The sequence below is a fragment of the Ceratotherium simum genome, chromosome 25, assembly GCF_057802395.1.
Source record: "Ceratotherium simum simum isolate JZ-2026a chromosome 25, ASM5780239v1, whole genome shotgun sequence".
Classification (NCBI taxonomy): domain Eukaryota; kingdom Metazoa; phylum Chordata; class Mammalia; order Perissodactyla; family Rhinocerotidae; genus Ceratotherium; species Ceratotherium simum.
In genome coordinates this window covers 46,765,134-46,788,809 of record NC_141924.1, presented here as the reverse complement: position 1 = coordinate 46,788,809, position 23,676 = coordinate 46,765,134, and the positions used below count along the sequence as shown (strand labels likewise).

The 23,676-nt window shown below is 38.2% G+C and overlaps 1 long non-coding RNA gene across 2 annotated transcripts; it reads left to right on the top strand.

The window, feature by feature from the left end:
* The first annotated feature begins 16,934 nt into the window (after positions 1 to 16,934).
* LOC147913783 (uncharacterized) lies at positions 16,935 to 23,099 on the top strand. Of its 2 annotated transcripts, XR_015556314.1 has the most exons (4): positions 16,935 to 17,170; positions 19,992 to 20,208; positions 22,290 to 22,372; positions 22,467 to 23,099. It is a non-coding gene; the product is annotated as an uncharacterized LOC147913783 (long non-coding RNA). The 2 variants fall into 2 exon arrangements; XR_015556313.1 differs by lacking the exon at positions 22,467 to 23,099 and having other exon boundaries at positions 22,290 to 22,443.
* The last annotated feature ends 577 nt before the right edge of the window (positions 23,100 to 23,676 follow it).

The window sequence follows — 23,676 nt, the reverse complement described above, 5'->3', positions numbered from 1 at the left end:
GGGATCCAAATAGGAAAGGAGAAGTGAAACTCTCACTGTTTGAGGGCAACGTGATTCTATTTTTAGAAAACCCTAAAGAATCCACCAGAAAACTGTTAGAAATAATCAACAAATACAGCAAAGATGCAGAATACAGAATCAGCTTACAAAAATCAGTTGCATTTCTGTACAATAATAATGAACGAGCAGAAAGAGAAATCAGGAATACAATCCCATTTACAATTGCAACAAAAAGAATAAAATATCTTGGAATAAATTTAACCAAGGAGGTGAAAGTGCTGTCTGCTGAAAACTATAGGAATTATTGAAAGAAATTGAAGAAGACATAAAGAAATGGAAAGATATCCCATGCTCATGGATTGGAAGAATAAACATAATTAAAACATAATTAAAATTAAAGTAAACATAATTAAAATAAACATAATTAAAATTACCTAAAGCAATCTACAGATTCAGTGCAATCCCAATCAGAATCTCAATGACATTCTTCACGGAAATAGAACAAAGAATCCTAAAATTTATAGGGAACAACAAAAGACCCTGAATAGCCAGAGTAATCCTGAGAAAAAAGAACAAAGCTGGAGGCATCACAATCCTGGACTTCAAAATATACTACAAAGCTATAGTAATCAAAACAGCATGATACTGGCACGAAAACAGACACACAGATCAATGGAACAGAATTCAAAGCCCAGAAATAAAGCCACACATCTACGGACAGCTAATCTTTGACAAAGGAGCCAAGAACATACAATGGAGAAAGGAAAGTCTCTTCAATAAATGGTGCTGAGAAAACTGGACAGCCACATGCAAAAGAATGAAAGTAGACCATTATCTTTTGCTATACACAAAAATTAACTCAAAATGGATTAAAGACTTGAATGTAAGACCTGAAACCATAAAACTCCTGGAAGAGAATATAGGTAGTACACTCTTTGACATCAGTCTTAAGCAGAGTCTTTTCGAATACCACATCTACTCAGGCAAGGAAAACAAAAGAAAAACTAAACAAATGGGACTAAATCAGACTAAAAAGCTCTCTGCAAGGCAAAGGAAACCATGAACAAAACGAAAAACAACCCACCAACTGGGAGAAAATATTTGCAAATCATGTATCCGAAAAGAGGTTAATCTCCAAAATACATAAAGAACTTATACAAATCAATAGCAAAAATCGAACGACCTGATCCAAAAATGGGCAAAGGACATGAACAGACATTTTTCCAAAGAAGATATACACTTGGCCAACAGGCATATGAGAAGATGTTCAACATCACTAATTATTAGGGAAATGCAAATCAAAACTACATTGAGATATCACCTTACACCTGTCAGAAGGGCTATAATTACCAAGATAAAAAATAACAAATGTTGGAGAGGATGTGGAGAAAAGGGAACCCTCATACAATGCTGGTGGGAATGCAAACTGGTGCAGCCATTATGGAAAACAGTACAGAGATTTCTCAAAAAATTAAAAGTAGAAATACTGTTAGATCCAGCTATCCAACTACTGGGTATTTATCCGAAGAGCATGAATTCAACAATTCAAAGAGATTTATGCACCCTATGTTCATTGCAGCATTATTCACAATAGCCAAGATGTGGAAGCAACCCAAGTGCCCATCAACTGACGAATGGATAACGATGTCATGTATATATAAACAATGGAGTACTACTCAGGCATAAAAAAGAAAAAAATTGTCCCATTTGAAACAACATGGATGGACCTTGAGGGTATTATGTTAAGCAAAATAAGCTGGATGGGGAAAGACAAACACTGCATGATTTCACTCATATGTGGAAGATAAACAAACACATGGATAAAGAGAACAGATTAGTGGTTACTAGAGGGGAAGGGGGCTGGGAGATGGGTGAAAGGGGTAAAGGGGCACATACACATGGGGATGGACAAAACCTGGACTATTGGTCATGAACACAATGCAGTCTGTATAGAAATTGCTATATAACAATGTACACCTGAAATTACACAATGTTATAAACCGATATGACCTCAATAAAATAATTGAAAAGAAAGTACTTACTAAGTGCTATATAACTATTGGCCATTGTTGATTATTATCATTATTTGCCATTGAGCCTATAAATTAATCCTAGATTCTGTATCTTTGCCTTAATCAGGAGTTGAATTAATCTACATGTGTCTTCTGTTTTGAAGCCACAATCAACGTCTCTGGATCCAGAGACATTTGTGTTCAGCAGGCCATTAAAACATCCCACTCTGCCTAGGATCTAAGTCCCCAACCCAGCTCACTCATGTTGCTTTTATGGTTTCTCTGAACTCCATGTCTTTCCTCATGAGTAACTTCTAGATGTCTTCTGCTTAGTTGGACTTGTAGTCTCAGCTTCTCTGAGTTGGTACTCTCCTATTGTCAGTTGTACCCCGCCCCGACAGGACCGGATATTCAGAGACTAGAAACAGATGGATTATAATGAATACAATATATTGTGCCCTCGCTCATCTTGGTAACAGGTGGCTGCTCAGCCAGCTGGGGTCTTTTTGAGGACACTCTCCCAGGCCTCCTTCTGACCATATGCACTCCGGTCCAGATGGTGACATGGTTCCCCAGAGTCCTGAATCAACTTGACAGGAGATGGCAGGGCTATACTGATTTTGCCTAGGGTCTAATACAGGCATAGAGTTTTTTAAATTTTAGTTTCTAATTCAGGAAAAAGGAACAAGCCTTATGTGAAAGTCATGTTCACAATGTGGTTTCAAATTCTCTCACAGGAAGTCTAAATTTATCTGATTAAATTAACATTCATAAATGCCAAGACAAGATAGCAAATTAATTTGTTTTTACTGTTGGAAAAGAATAAAGATGACTTTGCATAATATAATGTATTAGGTTATTTACTTTGTCAATCTGATTTCCCTTTGTAAAGATTCCTGCTGCATTAAAATAGTGACAAACTTATTTGTAATGTTAAAATATACTGGGTATAGGTTCACCTTGGTAGGAGATGGAGGCAAGATACTGTCACTTAAGGTTAAAACTACTTTACACCATATTCTGGAACTAACCTACTTTCAAACAAATTATGGCTTATAAAACCAGTACATATTTGCTTAAGTTATCTCTGCTTATACAGTGTTTTCTGATGCATTTATGCTAGTGTTGATTAAATCCTTCATGTTGCTCGAATGCTTATGATCACTGAATTGTTGGTTAAGCAAATCAAGGAAAAGTGCTCCAAGACCAAGGTGTAGACATTTTGAAGTTTAAAAAGAATGCAAATAATATGGCTTTATTTATGACTGGTTGAGAAATTTATAATAACTGCAAAGGAAACAGTTTATTGACTTTTCCCAGTTAATTTAAAAACCTTAAGTATTTAAAATTTTAATCTTAATATTCAAGTATGAACTTTGGAATATCTAGAAACACAAAGATTCTAAGTTCTAGAAGATAAATTTAAACATGTATATATATTTTCCGATAGAGTAGCATACCTGTTTTATGGATGTGTCTACCATTAATCTCTGACATCAAAAGCTTCTGTAATACTCTTCTCAGTAACTTGGCTCTTTACCAAAACACGACAGAATTCTGATGGTGGCCTCCACTGTTTCCTTGTCCATCATCAGTGTTCCACGTGCCTGCTATTTTCTATTTCTAACCCTGGAGATTAAGTTCAGTGAAGAGGAAAGAAGAGTTAGTAAAGGGAGGGAAGCCAATGAAGGACAGAAAAATCAGGGCAGCAGTGATAGTATCACCCAAATCATTAACAGTATTTTGGAGGATCATATTTTTTAAAAGGTAAAATCATGATTTTCATCCAAATATAAAATGGACATGTGTCAAAGATTTTAAGTCATTAATTAATCATCATAATGTGAATGACAGAGTAAGAGATCAGTGGACCATAAATAACAATTCAACTGGTAAAAATTGTAAAAAAACAACTGTTTAAAGTCTCTGGAAATTCTCCTGAGGATATACAGCAAAGGGAGAAGCATACATTCAAGAAAACCTACTAAACCTTGATAAGAACAGCTTGAGTCTGGTGTTTCAGCCACAACCTGCCCCATCACCACCCCCATTTTATGAAGACCTGCCTGGTGTGCTCTCATCTGGGCGGGTGTAAACAAGGAGACGGGAGCTCCCTTTCTGCCCAGCTCCTGGGCTGGAGCTACAACCTCATCTTAAGATGGGCAGGCTGCCAACGTTTCTCACCCCTCCCTCCCCACAAACCCCCGCTCTATTCCAGGCAGACAACACCAAGAGAATCAAGTTGTCCTTACCCCATCCAGCGCCCAATTCATAGGGTGGCAACTCTTTCTCAGCTAGGGTCTCAGGTGAATACTGGGGTCTCAATCACCCCCTCCCCAGCTCTCTCATGTGGTAGAGGTTCCAAACCAGGAATGGCAAGCCGAGACGACCAGGGGCTGCCACTCCTCGCCCCATTGCAGTGCTGCTGGAGTCCTGCCCAGGGAGCAAGGCAGACCGTAAGGGTGACGAGCTCCACAGCTCCAGTTAGGGGACTCACTTTATGTGTAATAGATGGAAAAATACACACCATGCAAACAGCAACCATAAGAGAGCTGACTAGTTATGCTGATATTAGGCAAAGTAGATTTTTTAAAACAAAAAATATTACCAGAGATAAATAGGAACACTTTACAATGATAAAAGGGTCAATCCATCAAGGAGATATAACAATTATAAACATATGTTCATCAAACACTTGGTAATATTAATTTAATCAGTGATTAAAGAACAACAGTAGCCCACTTCTAAAAGATTCAGAGGTATTGGCAGTAAGCGTTACTTCAAACAATTATTGAGCACTGATATGGGTCAGGAATCGTGGACAGGCTTTGGTGTCCCAAAGATACAGACAGCTAATCTTGAAGAATTCAGAGGATACAGGTATTTTTAAAATTACTAATTTACTAATGTAACATGATAAGCGTTCTTAGACAGTATTTGAAGAAAATATTTCAACAAAAGGGGCTGATTTGGAACAATAATAAAAATAAAACCAATTCACTTTGTTAAATGTCTTACAAAATGCTTTTACACCAATATTTCATTTGATCATCACAACTATTTGCTTTTATACAGCTGCAGAACTTGAAGATCAGAAAAGTCAAATCCAAAAAACTGATTTGTAAGTATGTTTACAATTATCAAAGGAAAAAAGCTGCCTACAGGACTGTGAGCATTATGTGATCCCATACATACATACATATATACATGAAAAAATAAGATATACCAGAGAATAGGCTTTGGAAGCATACAAACCAGGGTGCTAAACCTAGTTATTTTGGAATAAATAGGATGTGGATGTTTTCTGTTTTATTCCTTTTTCTTATATATATTTCCTGATTTTTCTGTGATGAATATATATTGCTTTAGACATATTAAATTGACAAAACAATGAGTTGGACCCCCACCTTATACCATATACGAAAATTAACTCAAAATGGATCATAGATCTAAATGTAAGAGCTAAAACTATATAATTCTTAGAAGACTTAGGAGCAAATCTTTATGACCTTGGGTTAGGCAAAGGCTTTTTTTTTTTTTTGGGAGGAAGACCAGCCCTGAGCTAACATCCAATGCCAATCCTCCTCTTTTTTGCTGAGGAAGAGTGGCCCTGGGCTAACATCCGTGTCCATCTTCCTCCACTTTATATGGGACGCCGCCACAGCATGGCTTGCCAAGTGGTGCATCAGTACATGCCCAGGATCCACACTGGCGAACCTCGGGCAGCTGAAGCGGAGCACGTGCACTTAACCACTTGCGCCACCAGGCCAGCCCCACAAAGACTTTTTTATACACTACCAAAAGCAAAAGCAATGAAAGAAAAAAATAGATAAATTGAACTTCATCAAAATTAAAACATTGTGGTGGAAATGATAACAGTAAGAAAGTAAAAAGACAACCACTCAATGGAAGAAAATAGTAGCAGACTATATATATGATAAGGGACTCTTAGCTAGAATATATAAAGATCTCTTATAACTCAATAATAAAATGACAACTCCATTATATAATGGGCAAAAGGTTAGACATTTCTCCCAGGAAGCTATGCAAATGGTCAGTAAGCACACGAAAGACATTCAAATCATTAGTCATTAGGGAAATGGAAATCAGAACCACAGTGTCATAACATTTCACACCCACTGGGATAGCTATAATAAAAAAGACAGACAACAGCAAGTGTTGGAGAAAATGTGGAGAAATTGATATTCTTACATTCCTAGTGAATGTAAAATGGCACAGCTGCTTTGGAAAACAGTTTGGCAGTTCCTCCAAATGTTAAACATAGAGTTATCGTAGAATCCAGCAGTTATACTCCTAGTGATACCCATGAGAAATAAAAGCACATGACCACAGAAAAACTGTATGTGAATGTTCATAGCAGTGTTATTCATAATAGCCAAAACACGTTAACTACCTACATGTTTATTACCTGAGGAATGCATAAATAAAATGTGGTATACGCATGCAATGGAAGGTTATTTGACAATAAAAAGAAAAGAACTACTGATACTTGCTACAATATGGATGAACCTTGTAAACATTATGCTAAATGTAAGAAGCCAGTCACAAAAGATTACATATTATATGATTCTATTTATAGGAAATGTCCAGAATAGGCAAATCTGTAGAGACAGCAAGTAGATTTGTGTTGCCTAGAGACGAGCGTGGGAGGAGTAGGGGACAGTAAGGGTGACTGTTGACGGGTAAGGGGTTACTTTTAGGTGAGACAAACATGTTCTAAAATTAGACTGTGGTGACTGTTGCACAATCCTATGCTACAATACTAAATATAATAAATATACTAAAAAACAATGAATTGCATGCTTGAAATACGTGAATTATATGGTATGTGCATTACATCTGAATAAAGCTGTTGAGAAAAATAATATTATTCCATGACTACCATAATATCTTTAGAGTGCATTACAGTTAGCAAAGACACTTTCTTAGACATTTCTCTTAAATGTGACAATAACTTTTATTGCTGTTTCCTAATAATAGGTATTATTTTCAAAGAACTTTTGAAGAGAGGGAACTGAGGTTCAAAGAGGCAATGACTCGCCCAAAGCCGCATCAGCAGAGCTAGAATGCAGACACCCGCTCTTCTGACTCGTCTCCTGCTCCCTCCCCTGTGCGTGCCACTGGTTGTGTTACACCCGCAACTAGCAAATTCCGACATGTTCCTTACACTCACCTAAATGATGTACCTGGATGGGGTCCACAGTTTTGTAAAATCCACAACAGAATTGTTTGCCGTTATTTGTATGCAACATCATAAAATTGAATTTGTTTAAATTTGTGTGAGCCAGTTGAAAGGATTACATATGAGTTGAGTAAAATAATTAATTTTAGCACATTGCACAGACTACCTAACGGGAAACTGAGGGGAAGAGAAAAAAATCTGTATATAAGTAATACTCTTTAGATCTCCTTTACTTCTATATGCATATTTACTATGCTAAAATTCCAAAATCAAAGGCAAATTAAAAGGTGAATGAAAACAATAACAGCTCTTTTCATCCGTGGTCACTCATATATAACCAGACATTTATATTTTTAATTAAGTTAAAACTTTGTACATTTCACTCAATGTGGATCAAGAATAAATAAACAGCGTTGAAAATTTTAATATAGTTTGTGGGCAAGTGCCTGAGAAGTGGTGGAGGGTTAACACACTTAATGGTCTGACTAATATTTTTTGGAGAGTGCATGCAGGTCTCCCAATTTCTGCAGCAGCTCTCTTTACAGAGCACTGTGTTCTGAATACTGAAGCAACACTTCCTGGAATATAAAATAAAACCATTAGTTCTCTTTGACCCTATTCCAGGATAATTTGACTAGAAATTAGTAACTGTCAACTGGAGGTATTTTGCAGGCACTAAGGCAAAGTGATGGGTGAGTCGTCCTCCAGCTTACTTACGTTGCATACTACACTTACATTTGGAGATTACGTCACTGACTGGAGTGGGGAAAAGGATTTTAATTTGCAAAACAATTATTGCTTTTTCTGAGGTCATGAATTTGGTTTTCTAGATGCTTTAAAATGTTGCCTAACGCAAGTGCTGAATAACAAGCAAAACTGATGATAAAGTTGCAGCGACTTTGTAATATAGTGCTCAGTGTTTGACATTTGCACCAGGCTTTTAAAAAACATTTTAAAATTATTCCATGACTACAATATAAAACAACAAAAACAAACAAACAAATCAATGTCACATAATGTTTACCCAATGCTGAATGCACTGGCATTTTCTTTTTTTTTTTTAGCTTATTTGTTTATTGCAGTAACATTGGTTTATAACATTGCAAAAATTTCAGGTGTACATCATTGTACTTCTATTTCTGCATGGACTACATCATGTTCACCACCAAAATACTAATTACAACCCATCACCACACACATGTACCGAATTATCCCTTTCACCCTCCACCCTCCCCCCTTCCCCTCTGGTAACCACCAATCCAATCTCTGTCCCTATGTGTTTGTTTATTGTTGTTATTATCTACTACTTAATGAAGGAAATCATACGGTATTTGGCCTTCTCCCTCTGACTTATTTCACTTTGCATTATACCCTCAATGTCCATCCATGTTGTCACAAATGGCTGGATTTCGTCATTTCTTATGACTGAGTAGTATTCCATTGTGTATATATACCACAGCTTCTTTATCCATTCGTCCCTTGATGGGCACTTAGGTTGCTTCCAAGTCTTGGCTATTGTGAATAAGGCTGTAATGAACACAGGGGTGCATGTACCTTTGCAAATTGGTGTTTTCAAGTTCTTTGGATAAATACCCAACAGTGGAATAGCTGGATCATATGGTAGTTCTATCCTTGATTTTTTGAGGAATCTCCATTCCTCAAAATCTGGCATTTTCTTGAAGAAAAAAAAAATAGATCCTGTAAGACAAAATTTAAACTGTGACTGAAATTGTGTTTAGACTTTTTCTCCTCTCGGGTAATTTCTCTTCATCCCACCCTTGATCAAAGAAACAAATTATTTTTTTTCTTCCTTCATACATTTTCTTCTGTGCTGCTAATTCACAGCAGCAATAGTCCTGAATCTCCGAATTGTATATTTTCACTTTCTAATTCCACCAAACTCTCATTGGTTGAATGCCTTCTTTGTGTGAGGTGCTTCCCACACATGACCTCACTAATCTCTCAACACATTGAGGTGAACTTTTAATCTTTATATGAGAAAAACAAGGCTCACAGAGGCCTGGTAACTGCCAGAGGTCACAGAGCTAGTAATGGGAAGCACAGGGTTGGAGCCAGGTCTGGTTCATAGTGTACTTTTCTGCTGCCCTATTCAACAACTCTTTGCCTGTCTTCAACTGCCCTTACCAAACTGTCAGGACAATAGTAGAGTCTGGGATCCCAGAGCTAAGTTCTCAGGGCCCATGAAGATAAACCTGGACTCACGGGGCAGCTTTGTGTGTCTTCAGCAAGAGTTTAAAAGGACAGGTGAAAAAGGGAACATGGCACAGCACTGCTGTGGAATTCATCAGGATGGTGACAGTGACACCTGAGTCCCCTGGGGCCTTGGGAGTGGTTGGAGACTGACTATCTGGAAGCAAAGCAGCTACCTTTGAACACAGAAGAGGATTGTGGTAGTTCTGATATTTCACTTCTGAATCTTGCACTCCAATTGCACTTTAGCCAGGAGGAGAAATTCAGATGGGCTACAGATTTAGATGGAAAAAATTTTGGACATTGAAACAAGACATAGCTAGGTTTGCATCTCATCTCTGCTGTTATTATCAAATGAAATTAGGCAGGTTAGTCAATATGAGTCTCTCTCCTCATTTGTAAAATGTAGATGGCAAAACTTTTCTCTCTGAATTGTCATGGATATTAAATTAGGCTATCTAAAAACTAACAGTAAGCACTCAATAAGTGTTAGCAGGCTTCATACTTCTCAGAAATCCAGCGAATAGGGACAGCCAAGGAAAGACTGCTTGGGTAGATTTTGTGCTGGATTCCATGAGACTTCAAAGGCTGGTAGCCTGGGGCTCATGTGTAGCTGCTAAGGCATGCCAGCTCTGTCGTGTTTTATAAGTTACCAAGCATTTTCAACCCATTGTTGCATTTGATTCTTGTAAAATCCTTGTCGTAGGGCCATGACTAGCACTTTATATGTCCACTGTTTCAATTCCATTTAATACAGATGAGAGGACTGATGCTCAGAGAGGTCACACACCTTAGGTAAAGTCATAGAATTGTCAGGAAGGGAGCTCAGATAAAAAACCCAAGTCTTCTGTCTTCATCAGTGTCTTCATTAGGGGTCTCCTGAGAGGTGGGGACACGGTAGTGCCGCAAGTTTGATGGCATTCAGATCAACTTGAACCCAGAATTCCTACTTCTCTCATCCCCTGTGAAACATGTGTCATAAACAGAACAGCATTCCTTTTAATGGACAATGCAGAATACATTTTAGTGATATTTTGGTAAGCTGGGCAATTTATGCTGACTGATGTGTTGTGTCACCAAAACAAATATCATTTCTACATCTTCAATTACCATTTGCATTTTACACCAGTGTAGTCATCTAATATATCAAATTTGCATTTATTTCACTTCAGAAAGGTGAGAGAATTTCCTATTATAAATAATTTAACTGAAAAAATTTACATAAATTGAATTCTTGGCACTTCATTTTAATGGTATTGGCCATGTAAACAGCAACCTAACTTGATGGGGTTTTTTGCATTTTGTCATTGAAAAAATTGTAAAGTAATGTCAGCTTTTTATTTTAAAGTAAGATTGTATTAAGGGAATTGTTCAGATGAGCTATTATAGTTTTCTGATTTCATTATATATACCATAAATGATCTCTTTTGGAATGTCTGTTGGTGTGCATTGCTACCTTAAGAAAAGAAAATAGGAAGAAGATAATGTTTACTGATAAGAAACATTAAAACAAAGTGCTCAAGTGAAGGTGTAGGGAAGGTAGTCTTACACATAGTGTCTCCACTATTTCCCAATCAGGAAATCAGGCCTGGTAATGAACTTTGATTGTTCCATTCAATTTCAGCTAGTAGCCATAATGAATCAAATTACTCTATAACCTCGTTAATACTAAATAGCTCTCGTTCTAGCCTTTGGTTTCCTAAATAACTATCCATCCACATCTTGGTTAAGGACTTCCCCTAGTGCCTTTAGTAATTAATGGATGGTAGCATTTTTCAACAGCTTCTTAAAAAGCCAAAGATCATTTACTATATTTGGAAAAATCCAATGGATGTCTGACAGGACATGATAGTTCCTTGCAGCTGTCAGTCTCTTATTTGGTCATCAGTGTACAGCTATCAGTTAGATAGTCTCTGTAGGAGGAAGTAAGACTTGTTAATCTCTATAAAAGCCAGAAATCGCTGTTCCATCATTCCCCCTTAACGGCTGATTTTTATGCCAGAAGAAGAGTGCATATACATTTAAAGTAGCACCATCTCTGCAGATTCAACAGCTCAGTGAAACAGAGATGCTTTCATTGCACAATATAATGAATCAGAAACACGAGAAACATAAAAATTTTAAAAAACATAAGCCTAAATGTCAGATTGCAGAACAACAACAGCTCAATTTTTTTACCATGCTTGATGGGAAAATGTTAGAACAAAATATTGGACTTATCTTGCAGAAACCCAGAGTCAGATATATTCATTACTCACTTGTTTCTGCATGTTATTAAAATAAACTTTAAAATCAGTTCTAAATTTTAATTTCCTTTGTCTATAATAAAGAATGTGTACATGATTACAAGTTATGATGTAGCTCGGTTCATGATTTAGCAGCAGCAAAAAAAGTGGCCTGCCTACAACAGGAGCCTTGAATTTTACTTTTATTCATTGATGAGTAATAAAATGACATTACATGTCTATTCAAATAAAGGTACCAATGTGAGCTATAGGCAATATAGGTACAGAAAATAAAATGTGTAGTTACTTCCAATGCGATCATGATTTTATGTCAATGAGATTTTAAAAGCAAATAATGGAAAATTTCACCATTGTGGTTTCCCGATCAGGTATGCACTTGATCAAACAAGTTTGATTAAAATATAGCTTTTATGGCTATACATAATTATCAACTAAAGGAAATGCAAAGTTGGGGAGTGCTATCACTTTGATACTCTTCTTTTGGCGTAAAATAACAAGTACAATAGCCTTTCTCAGATTACAGATTCCTCCATTTTCTTACAGTTTCATGATGCCGTTTTTGTCCATCTCCAATTGGATAACTCCTTGTGTTAGTTTCCTAGGGCTGTCACAACAATTACCACTAGTGGTGGTTCAAGAGAACACAGATTTATTCTCTCACAGTTCTGGAAGCCAGAAGTTTGAAATCAAGCTATCGGCAGTGTTGGTTCTTCTGGAGGCTCCAAGGGAGAATCCATTCCATGCCTTTCTCCTAGCTTCTGGTGGCTGCTGGCAATCCTTGGTGTTTCTTGGTTTATAGGTGCTTAATTCCAATCTCTGGTCTCTGTCTTCACGTGGCCCTGCCATCTGTGTCTGTGTGTCAAATCTCCCTTTGCCTTTTTCTTATAAAGCCTCTCATCGTTGGATTTAGGGTCTAGGATGACCTCATCTTGAGACTGTTAATGTAATTATATCTGCAAAGCCTCTTTTTGCAAATGAGGTCATAGTCACAGGCAGTGGGGACTAGGACTTGGACATTTCTTTTTGAGAGCCACCATTCCACCCACTGCACTCCCTAGTGACCTAGTTCTGTGAATTGTTTCAAGTCTAACCTAAGTTTCACCAGATAGCAGAGAAGTAAGAGAATCAATGACAATGAAGTGAATGCTTCATAAAGTCAAATGAATTAAATACAGATAATGGTCTTTTGTTCTGAGATTACGCCTTCTTAGTTTCTTCTTGTTAAAATGTGATGGTAATAATAGATGACAATTGTTTTTAATTTTTTTTTTTTTTGGCACACTTTGGTAAAGACCATTCTAATGCAATAAAGCTCCTAAACTGATTTCTCTATTAGGACTCTTATTTGCCAGTGGCCAAAGCTCCAACTGTGTCTGAGAATATAGGTGTTGGAAGCTCTGGATTCATTCATCCAACATATATTTTTGAGTATTTATTTTGTGCCCATTACTGTCCAGCTATAAATAAGACATTGAATGCCCTTGTTCTTATGCAGCTCACGTTATAATGACCTACATTTTTTAACCTGGCCACCAAGAGGTAAGACTCTTTCCCATCAGCTACAGTAAGAATCGTTTTCAGGGACGGATCCCAACTGGTTCAGCCTGGATTATGTGCCTTGGTCACCCTTGAACCAATCGCTGTGACTATGATGGAGGTACTGCGATTGACCCAGCTTGGGTCACATGCCCAGCACTGAGGTCCACATGATAGGCCTATTGCTAGCAGGAGGGAAGAGAAACTGTGTGGACAAAAACAAAAGATGTTGATGATCCTCTGCTACTGGGACACTGAGCATTGCTAGAGGGCATCACAAAACTGCCTTGTTTCTATGCACTACAAATTCATGGCCTCAGTCTCAGGTCTTCACTGTTGGCCACGGTCCTTTTGTCCACCTTGGTATTGATTTTGTGCATTCACTCGCTGGAGACCTTGCTGAGATGTGCTTGATACCGGGGATATAAAGATAAATAGTAGCCAGGCCCTTCCCACAAATAACTTGAGGGCAAGAATGATTTTAAACATTTAATTAAAGTATAACATGGTAACTACCCTCATCACAGTATGGGAAAAATGCCATTTGCAGAGATGAAGCAATAACTAATCAAGCCTGGAATAGGTTAAGATTCACAAAGGAAAGGAGAGGTGTGGAGTGGGCCTTCCAGGCATAGATAATAAATGGGATGTAAAAAGGCATGGGCGTTTGAAAGGGCACCACATGTTTGCAGATCAGTTTAGGTGGTGAGGAAAAAGATGTGGGGTGGGAGAGTACAAAATGAGGCCGAGGCTACAGAGTGGAAACCTTAGATGACTTGAATTGCATCTTTTAGCAAGCAAGCCTCTAAAATGTTCTGCAGCCTCCAGATTCTTCCTTTTTCAATCCTGAAAGTTGTTATCAAGTTCTTCGTCTCAAAGTTTGCTTTGGTCACGTCATCTTTCTGCTGAAAGCTGACACAGACTTCTATGACCTAGATGTGTAGTCTAAGCTTGTAGCTGTGTTTTAGAGTTAATACAAATGAAGCACTTGAGACCATGCCTGGCACACGACAAGTGTCCACTTCATATGAATTACTCGTGTTCTTGTTAGCTGGCATTCCTGCACTCTCTACGCTATCCTTCTGATTTTTTCTATCATCACTTTCCACTCTGTCCAAACCCGGCTACTCACTGTTACCCAAACACATCTTGTTTTTTCCACTTTTGTCGACCTCTTGTATCATCTTCATAGGTTGGGATCTTACCCATACTTTAAACTCCCACTCAAAGGTCACCCCATTTCCTTTAGTCAGAAATTATTTCTCCTTTCTTCTCATAGCACTTCGCTTGAGCCTCTCTGATGACATTCAACATGCAGTCTTATACCACAGTTATTTATGCGCGTGGCTTCCTGTCTAACTCTCTGCATCAGCCTGGCTCTGTGCAGTTCTGCTCTGATTTCTCTTCCGCCGAGCAGCGTTACTGGGTATTCTTGATATGGGTCTTCTTGTTGCTCTGCTTTATTGTGAAAGCCAGTTATGGGTACAATCGTCTTTAAGAGAGTCATAAAGAAATATAACAAATTCTGTATTCTTTTATTTAAAAAATGTATAGCAATTGATTAACTTTTTTTTTAAAGCTTTAACCAATGCAACATGACAAGAAAATGAGATGAGGAGCAAGGAGCATTGGAAAGGAGGCAGTAATATTACAATTATTTGCAGAAGATATGATTATCTGCTTGGGAACAAACTCAATCCAGTTTATTTGTGTGAATAAGCTGAAAAGCTGTTGAGGTTATTTAGAGAGTTTATTACGGTAATCATAAACAGATACTATTTTTACAACATACCTATTTGAAAATATGTATGTGTGCATGTTTGGGGAGAGGACAATGAAGTCTAATAGCACTAGCAACAGAAATAGAAAATGTTTTGAGCAAATTTACCAAGAAATGTTCAGGACTATGTGAGAAATAAAGCCAAAAATTACTGAATAACATGGAAGAAAACTTAAATAAGTGGAAAAATATATCAAGTTCCTTGGGGCATCTTAAAGATTGTGAAACAAACTGGTCTATCAATTTAAGGCAACCCAAATAAAATTTCAGTGGTCTTTTCTTTTTATTTATTGTTAGACCTTGAGAATTGTTCTAAAATTCATCCAGCAGACTAGAGACTTGAAAAAGACTAATCAGGATAAGAATAGTCCTGCTCACTATTAAAACATATTACAGAGCTATATTTAAAATACTATAGAAAAGGTGCAGGAATAGGGACACAGATCAATAGTTTAGAGGAAAAAGTCCAGAAATAGATCCAAGAATATGAAAATATTTAATATAGTAACTGTGGATTTTATAATGAACAAAGAAAAGGTGGATTATCTCATAAATGGCATTAGGATGACTAGCTAACTTCGGAAAAAAACAAGGTTAGGTCACCAGAATACTGTACGATCAGCTACTTCTAAATATTAGTGGCTTAAAACAATGGCGACCGTTTTACTCTCTCTCACAGTTGACGCGGGTCAGAACTTTGGGAAGGACCCGGATGACTGGGTCTCGCTCAGGTTCTCTCATGCAGCTGAAGTCACGTAGTAGTTGGAGCTGGAACAGCAGGGTGTCAAGTCACTGCGCTCTGGCCGAGCATCTCCAGTCTCAGGGCCTCTCCCTAGGATTTCTTCTCATGGGCTAGTTTGGGTTTCCTCACAGCACGGAAGCCTCAGGGACTAAGATTGCTTACTTTTTTTTTGCTTAAGGAATTATTTATTGACACAAAATTTTATACATCAGCATATCGTAAGGGCTTTCTCACATCACTGAGGTTAAACTGACATTTCAAGTGATTATGTACTTGAATTTTATACTGCTCTAGTCACAGGTGACATAGATTTTTGTGTGCTCTGTGGAGCATACGTTAACCTTAAGAATCTATCTATAGGTAACGCTCACCCCTGCCCACCACTGTTCAAACTGTAAATGAGACTGGGACCCCTCTCTCGTCTAACAGGTGAGTCTAGCAAGCAGGCTGCATAGGCTTCAAGTCAGTACAATAAAAATCCACACTGTACCGTGAAGCAGCCGTGCAGGCCTCCTCAGCCTGTGTTAGAATGGCCTTGCAACCCCTCGTCTCACGACTGAGGACACCAGCTGGATGAACCAGCAACAGGAAGAGATCATGAGCATCTTGCTCTCATACTTCCCAACGATGTTTCTGAGAGATTGAGGGAAAAAGTGGTGACCCTGGTCCTCACCTCCCTCCACACATAGATAACACCAACATTACAAGCCTTGTTTGATGCATAACCAAAAAGTTCTTGTTATCCTTGAAGTAGCTGACTGTGAGATGTGTAGGCCTTTCCTGCAGGGACGCTGCCTTGTTAAAGGTATAGAAACTGCACTCAGACCTGTGGGCCTCGGAGCCTTCCTCAGAACACTCTGTTGGACTTTTTCCTGGGACTCGAATACCTCGCTTTGATTATCAAATAACCTCCTTTAGTTAACCTTTACTCAGACTCTTTATTTTAGTCAATAAAACCATGCTCACATGTAAGTCAGTGACCGGAGATGTTCTTTTTCAAGTCTCTGATTTACTAAGATTAGTAATTGGTTACTTTGGATTCCTTAAAAATGTTTAGGACTGTGCTTGAGATTAAAAAGATGAACACAAATGTTTTCTTGAATGTAAAGGTCTGTAGCTTATCAGTCTAAAAACAAAATATTCTCCCAATAATTATTTTAAAATAAATGAACTTTTCTTTTAATTATAGAGTAAAGAAAAACATGTTTCGAAGGTTCTAGGCGTGAAGGCATCTCTATTTCCAGTCTCTCAGAGCTGTGAAAGTTATTAGACTGTGCTCAGACTGCTAAGATGTTGTCTGAAGACTTCCAGAGCAAGGATTGTAGCAAGCAGCACAGAAGTTGAGCTGCCTTTGGTGACTGAGCTGTGGAAGTCCTATAGCACCACTTCTGCCACGTTCCATTGGTTAACACTGAAAGACAAGCTCATCCAGATTCAAGGGTAGGGGACATAGACCTGCTTTCCTGATGGGAAAGTTGTTAATGTCATTGTAGGGAGAGCATGTGGGATGGGAGATACTATTCCAGCCATCTTTGGAAAATAGAGTCTGCCACACTATTTCACATATTGCTGATTGGAGCGTCACGGAATAATCTGAGGGAAAGTTTCCCTGTCTCTCTACTCTGATAGCTAGCATCATCAATCCATGATTTTCTGACACTTTAGTATGTGTCAGAATCACCTGGAGGGCTTTGTAAAACAAAGATTTCTAGGTCCCACCCCAGAGTTTCTGATACGTTATGTCTGGGGGTAGGAGGGCAAGAATTTGAATTTCTCATAAAGTCCAAGATGATGCTGATTGCTACTGGTCTGAGGACCACATTTTGAGAACAACCATTCTAGATCATAACATTTGTTCTTCTTTGCTTACTACTGTCCTTCAGGGGGTATTATGGGCCATGCAGAAATCAATCCTTTTCCACGAATTGAATCACTTCTTAGAGTTGTCCTAGACTCCAGCTGCATTCACAGTTGGCCTAGGGAGAAGAGAAGGCTGATTTAGGTAGGAGGAACTTCCTGTCTTTGTGAGTCTCAGTGGGCTTGTCTGCACCCTCCCATTTGGAGTAGCAAAGATACTCAAGTTTTTGGTAGAAGTGAACATCACAGAAGATAATTTGTTGCTTTCTGACCACTTAAAAAAAAGTCTGCCTCAGGTGCCAATGGTGAAGCTTCTCCCTCCACCAAGTGGCTGCTGATAACCTGAGACACATTCCATCCACACAGTGATGGGCAGCTCACTCGTGTAGGTTCCTGTATGACAAGGACGTCTATACTGCCAAATGCTCCTCACCAAGTCAGTGTAGTGACCTGAGAAACCAACTGGAAGAGGCAATCTGAGATTTCATTAAATTGAAATAGTCTTATAATCTCCTTTTATGGCTTAAAAATTTCAAATATAATTAATCCATGTGGGAGGACCCAAGTTTAGCTGTGAAATCATAAAAGAGGCCAGACTGTACAATATAGTCGCCTGAATTTGGTGGTGATGTCATGGAGGCCCAGCATTCAGAGGACATCTGGAGGTTTGTTTTTATTTATTAACAACTCTGGATTTTGTAGAAAGTGGGATACTCTGACTGGTAAAGTTTACTCACAGTTATCTTAAATACTCAAACCAAATGAAGCAGGCAGAGAGGAGAATTTTATCCCATTACTGTTCAAGGACAGCTTTAAATATTGGGCTCTGATCTCCATCCATATTAATCTAGAATTATAGTCCTGTCTAGTTGGACTAGATAAAACGTTGTTCAATTTTATAAAAAGAATGAATAATTTCTAGCCTCAAATTATAGACTTAGTAGAAATTTGTCTATCATCTATTTATCTATCATCTATCTATATTAATCAATATGTTCAGCAATATGAACTCAATGAGATATAGGTATAAAATATCTTAATTTTTCTCCAGTAATTAACTTCAAATATATTTAGTTGAATTGCCCTTTTTCATCCCTTACCTACAATTGGACAGACCTCATTGTTTTCTAGTCCCTTCCAGGTGTACAAAGTTCAGTTTAATCTGACCTCCAGCTCAAAGCACTACCCATCCTGTAACTCACCCTTGACCAGTGAGGGAGCCTATCCCATTCCTTCTCTTTTCTGGGGCTATTGTGTATCTTTTGGGATGTTGAGGTCTGGCAAGAGGGATGGGGGAAGGTGAAATTAAACAGCACTACTTAATAGCACTGCTATTAATATTACACATATTAACATGTAAACCTCCTTTTACATTTGATAGCTTCTGTATAAGAGGCACCCAAAGCCTGGCTTCCCCATAGGATATATGTGTTTGTTCTTCAGGGGCCCCATGGGAGAGTCTCCACTGCATCATCCCTGACATGGGCGATGACTTCTGCAAGACTTCTGAAAGTCCCATCAGCCTTGGACCCTGGTGGTATGCCGTAGAGCCTCCCACTGCTGGGGTCTCTTGTGCGTCAGGCAGCCCCTTTAGTTACCTTCTGTGGTGCTCCCTCCCACCAAAACCTCAAGGAACCTTAAATCCTTACCACTTCAGCCCGCACGGTAGGGGTGCAGGCTAGCCCACTGACCTCTCTCCACAGTTTCACTGTATTTTACTCTAATTCCTTCCCCGTCCACCTAGGCAACTCATGAGCTATCTGAGTGAATATCCAGTTGGGAATTGAGATAGTGGTCTGTTTTCTCTGCAAGCGCTTCCTATCCCTACAAGTGGCCTTCACCTATATCATACTCAATGTCCCCTTTTGATAACAAATACTTTGTATTTCCTCCTTTTTTATCAGGAAATGAAATTCAGAGATAATAAAAGAACATATTTTAATTTAAAAATGAACACAATTTAAAAAGAACCATATAATGCTCTAACTATAAAATAAAGGAAAAAGAATGTAATTTACAATAAAATAATATGTTATACATATTAATATGTAGGTGCTCAGGCATGATTGTACTAGAAAACCTAATGAAGTGGTCAGATGCTTGCAGCGACTTATGATGAATACTTGGAGTTAAGATAAAAAAGCCAGAAGCCATTCTGTATATTGGGAGGAAAATTAAAGGGCAGAGGAGTGGGTGGACCCTAATTAAAACTAGTGGAATGATAAGTAATAATAACCTGACATATGTAAATGACAAGAAAAAAAGAAAAGAACCTTAAGCAAGGTAGAGATAACAAAACCATGGCAAGTTACAAACTGTCAAAATGGAAAAAATTAAGAATTAGAAAATGAGCAAGTCTTATTTACAAGTGTAATGTAAAAATAATTTCTATCTTGTGACATAGGTTGGGCCAGTGATGAAATAACACAGAAAACATATTTCCCACCTTGAAACACCACCACACATCCAAGTGTGTGTTCAGTAGTTGAATGTCCAGCAAGACGTGTGAAAGGTACGGAGGTGTGAAACAGATCTTCCTCAGTTGGGACTCTCCTGTGCATTAAGGATGTCTGGCACCCTGGCTCCTTCCCACCAAATGCCTGTAGTGCCCCACAAACATGGTAAGAACCCCCAAAAAAACACCCACTCTCAAAATTTCCAAGATGCTTTCTAGGGGGTGGTTCCTTTCTTGTAGGAAACATGTCTTAAAATCATTTCTTTTTTTAAGTTAAGCCAGATCATCTCATTGGTGCTTCCCAGTAAGAACTGCTTTTGCTGAATTAAGCTTTAGCATGATGTCACCAGTCTACCCTGAAACTCAACACTGCATTTTCTACAAATGTTGTATTGAGGATGCTATCCACATCTCACAGAGTCGTCCATGTAGACTAATGTGGTATATTTTTGTTTCTGACTCAATTCTGGAATACTTCAGCTTCTCCTGAGTACTATTCACTTTGAGTCATGTATCTAGTCTTGTTTCCCTCTTGTGTTGGGCAAATGAAAGCTTAGAGTCTGATTTCTGACCTGTGTCCAGTAAGTTGATGGAATGGCATAGAATGCCTTGTATATAGTAACCGCATTCTTGATTTTTATTTTCTACTCTCTTTTGCTTTTATCACTTCATATGTGTATCTGTTTTCTAAAATAAATAGTTTTTCCCCATTGGGATAAAGTAACTCAAAACTTCCAGTTTTAAGATTGCAGACTGAACATATGCTATAATGCTATGAATTCCTTCTTGCACCAAATCCCTAGAACTAGTTCATAACTGTGGTTGCAAATAAGAAGGGCCCCTTTGGTGGACCAGAAACTGTGAGGGTGGAAAGCCACTAAAAAGCCTGGGGCCTTTGCAGGTGATGTCTACCCAAGAAAGTACCATAGGATGTGGAACACAGGGATAATGGGCGTGGTGCTATGGGAAGGCCAGCCGGTCAGATGGATCTTTCAATATCATCTCATATTCCATACCAATGTGCTCCATAGAACCGACTAGACTCTGGTGAATACAAAATATTATTTTTGCTTTGAATTTGGTATTAGAGCATCAAGGCCATGTGATTCCCCAATGGAGGGTTGTGGGGAGAGATTACTTTTTAGATGTGGTAATAAGTTCTGTATCCTTAGGAAAGAGTGGGGTTCTCTACAGGTTTTCATCACACTGATGGTTCCCCTGAATTGCCATCATGAGCTGCACAGACAAAGACAGCAATGAATAAGCTATACTTCAGTAACAACAAAATTAATTGTTCGGATATAGCTTCATACTGATGAGTATTTTGCAGCATATGTATCCTGTAAGCCACCTTAAAATATTAAAGTGTGCTGTAAACAATCTAATGGTGTGATTATTAGTCATATATCTCTACCAATGCAACTACATATAATGGCTACATTTCAATAATCTTCCTCCCTCCTCTTTTTAAAGTCCTTGCTAGCTCACTCAGTAGTCCATCATTTAATTTTAATGTTATTTTATTTTATTTATTAATACTAGGTATAAGTAATTTTAGGTTTAGTTTGATATAAATAATTCACACTGAACTTGTCAACTTTCCTTTCTTGGAGCATCAGTAAGTTCTGTTTCTGCAAGAAGTTCTGCAGAGAAATATACCTCTTCCTAGTGAATAATAATATAATAGTATGCTGTCAGTTATATACTAAAATGATGCAATTGACCAACTGTCAGGAAATGTTCTCTGAAAGCTTTTCTAGTGATCATCCGGAATTACTCTGCTGGCTGTAGTTAGGGATTCAGTCTTGTTGTGGAAAGAATTTTCTTTCCATGAAGTTAATTGGCTCAGGTAAGGAATGAATGTGCAACCTTAGCCCCGTAAGCATCACACTCTCTAACCAAGTAAATTACTTAAATAATATTTATTACTATTACATGTAAAAACCTATTGTTTATTAAAAGTCTGATGCCAACTGCTTTCTGCATTGTGTTAATTTGTCTTCAGTTATCTTGGGAGTTAGGGAAAAGCCAGTGGAAAGATAGAACAAAGGCGAGAAATAGGAATGGGTAATGGGATGAAGTACAAATTAGCTTTAAACACAGGCACTGAAATTCATTCAAAAGGTTTTCATCTCAGTTTGGAAAAATCAATTGCGCTGGTTTCCTCATGTAAAAGTTGAGTTATTAAGCACTGAATGTAGTGATACATGAAAAGCCAACCGTATCATTTATTTCTTCTGTTCGTAGGAAGCATGTCGTTCCCCTTGGGAGGTGGAGACCACTTATTGTGCTCCTAAAGGAGCATGAAGAGTTGCCTCTGTGGTCTTGAGGTTTGAAGCTTTGCTGTCTGATTGTCCGGTACTTCATGACGTGCCACAGAAAAAGGACCAGAGAAAGAAAGTCTGTTTTTTTTTTTTTTTTCAGGGGCTGGCGAAATTAAGGTTTGACTTCTTAGGCAGCAGGAGAATTCTTCAGAAAAGAAGGGATCAGAGGCTGAGTGCTCCTTGGGTGGAGGAGACCAAGGTCTCACCAGAACATAGAGTCTAGGAGATGTTGTAACTCCCAAACGACAGCTGTATGGGTACAGGGGAGGGCTGTGCACTAAGAGTCTGCACAGGGGGACTAAAGCTGAGGTGGTGGTGACGACATGGATGCCACCTGCAGAGCAGTCCCCCTTTGCATGTGGATGGGCATGATGAGCGGCTCAACTGTGACCACGGTCTCTCCTCCGCTATTTCCTCGGGATTCTGTTAACTTGGGGGCTTCCTCCTAAGAGAGCAAAGGGAGCATTTTAAAATGACTGACATTGCTGACCACTGCAAGTGGGAGTCCAGAAGTAGATCTGATTTGATATCATAAGGAAAGGTGACATTTCCTAGGACTTTGAGTATGAGGAGCAACTGATTACACTAGCATGCACACCTAACTTCATTCACTCCTGAGAGTTTCTAGAGGAATCAGTATGATTCCTTGCTGTGCACATTCTTATTCCCTTTAAACTCCTATACACACAAAAAGTGTGAAAACAGTCTTTTTATTTTGTGGAAACTCTTTAAAATAGAGACAGTTATATTAATAAATATGTTATATTAATAAAATAGAAATTACTTCTAATGAGTATAAATTCAAGTTACAATCTGTAACTTATCATGTGCAATGAATAGACTGTAAAGTTCATTATAAATTTGTGAATTTCCTGAGACCAACTAGTAATTGTTTGACTTACCATTGTAAAGAATGTACACAAGTGACAAAGAGAATTGTCAGTTAAATATGCTGAGGCTGGCATAATTGGATATGTCACAGGGTTGGTATAAGCTATTTAAAAGTACTCTAAAATGGACGACAGACAAACACAACTTATGATTGAATTGGCACATGACTCAGAAACTACAAATTTTTCTTATGATTCTATTAAGGAATAGTTAGCTGAAAAGATGAGAATGGGACCTAAGATTAATGATAACATCAATAAGCTATTTGAACTCAATAGGCTAAAAATGAACACATGGAACACAGCAATTAAGTGCATTTGCTTTAAATATAGCACCCTTACTTGCCAGGAAAATTACCCACTGCATTTATGTTTCCATTGGGAAATATTTACTGGGATTGGGGGCAACCAAAGCGCTTC